Source organism: Atta colombica, unplaced genomic scaffold (genome assembly GCF_001594045.1).
Source record: "Atta colombica isolate Treedump-2 unplaced genomic scaffold, Acol1.0 scaffold96, whole genome shotgun sequence".
NCBI classification, from domain to species: domain Eukaryota; kingdom Metazoa; phylum Arthropoda; class Insecta; order Hymenoptera; family Formicidae; genus Atta; species Atta colombica.
In genome coordinates this window covers 740,219-742,673 of record NW_017259590.1, presented here as the reverse complement: position 1 = coordinate 742,673, position 2,455 = coordinate 740,219, and positions in this window count along the sequence as shown.

Here is a 2,455-nt window from a genome sequence, read left to right as displayed (position 1 = left end):
AAAATTATTTTTTAGTGTGATAAAAATAATAATAATGTAATGTGAAACATTAAAAATAATTAAAAGGGTTTTGTACTATTTGTTTTAGAAAAAATCGTGTTTGAAAAATGTAAAATAATTACTTATGTATAATTATATATAAAATTATGCATAATTGTGTATGAGCGATTTTTTTACATTTTTTTCAAACTTATTTTTTTTCTGTAACGAACAATGCAAAAATTAACTCTTTAATTATTTTTAATGTTTTACTATTATTATTTTTACTATACTAAAAAATAACTTTAAAGAGTAACTTTACAAAAGAAAAAGAGATGTATGAATATGTATGGATGTATTTCGCATATGATTATACATATTTATACATATTTATGCATTTATGGAAAATTTTTTATTCGAATTATTTCTAATTATTATTAAATTTAGCTCAAATTTTGTGTACTAATTGTAAATTCATACATGTTAATGTGAACGTTTTGTTATTAAGTAATTTCATCTCAAAAGTATAATAAAAAATAGTTATAATATATCTGTAGTAAAATAATACATCTTGGAAGTTAAAAAGAATAAAGTATTCGTATTTTTGAAATATATGAAATACGGAAAATTAAAAAATATAAAGAATATATAAAATAATAATTATGAGTATATGAAATTGTCTATGGATACATTATATAGAAAAGTGATTATTACAGTTTAATAAATATTGTTTTATTATTTTCAATTCTTCAATGCGATTTGTTCTTACTTTTGGTTCCTTATGTATTAAAATGTACAAACCAATTACATAGAAGAATTTTACAACAGTCGAAAATTTTCTCTGAACACAGCCATTAACGTATTATATTCGCGATGTTATTGCATATTTATAAAGTAATGTAGGTAGAAATACACCGAAGATAGGTATCCGCGAATAGATACGAATAAATAAAAATATGGATAGGACAATAAATATGGACAGTAAGTAGGGACTATATAGGTAGGATGATAAGTATAGACAGGTAGGACTAAATACGTCATATATACATATTTGATAATTGGAAATGAAAGATTAAAAATTGAATAAAATTTTAAATTAATTTTAAATTTTATTTTTAATTATCAGCATTCCATTTATTCCATTCCATTTATTCTGTTATCAAATATGAAAATAAACCAAATTAATTTCAAATTTTATTAAATTTTCAGCTATCCTAAAATTCAACTTTTTTGTAAAATTCTAGATACTCGTACAAATTATGTAACGCATTAATACTGTAATTAACTTTATTGTATTATAAATAAATGTATTTAAAATAATATTAGGTACGTAATATAAAATCTATGTAAAATGTCCAGATGAATGCTTGAATAATCATACTTACTTTTGTAATTTGCACAACAATTCTCGGGAAAAAAATGTTATATATATGGACATATTTTCTATATAATGATATATAATTGTATATAAAATATCAATTTTTTATATGATTATGTATAATTTTATATAATTATATATAATTATATGTAAAACATTTTTCCCGGATTAGTAATTAATTATACATTTATTGGAAAATATATATCCGTATTGAATATTTATTCAATACAAATAGCATTTATCTTGTCGTAATAAACCAAATTGTTGCGTAATTGATGATTATAAATTACGACGAAATCGACGAAACATATAATAACAAAAATTGTTTAATGATTTAATAAGTTTGATAAATATTTAATTTTGAAACTCTTTTTTTATTTAGATTTTATTTTGTATATCAAAAAGTTAATAATTTTAAGTAACTTCTTATTAAAAATTCAATATTTAGAATAATCGTCATTTTTTTTCTTCGTATTTAGTACAAATTTATTGAAATAAATAAAGATTGGAGCTTTGATTGCGGCAATGACTAAATATTAACTCTTACTTGCTTTTCGATATTTACATTTTTAACATTATAAAATTACATATATATTTTAGTGAACAATTCATTATATGCAAAGGCCTCATATCGATGTCTCTCGATGGATATCAGTGATTACATGATTTGTATCGATGAAAAGTCAAAGTTATTTTTATCATGGAGAATTATTCGTCGCTTTTCGTGAAGTTCATTCGCGAAATCTAATTTGATGTCTCTTCAGAGATTCTTATAGTACAGAATTGTACAGAATTGGAATTAATTTTCCGGATTTTCTCATCTGCAGTTACTGGTAGTAATAATTTTGTTACTAAGTCAACAACAATTGCTATATATTTTAAAGTCAAATTGTAAAATTAATTCAGTGGTATATTTTAGCATATAAATTTCGCTTTTTTTGTTTTATTAAATGTTCTTCCACTAATAATAATAATATTAATAATAGTATGTCTTAATAACAATAAGAGTTTAGTATTATATGATTGATATGGATATATAATTATTATTTGTTTAAATTTAAATTATTAAGTAAACAAATTTAAATTTTATACAAGTAA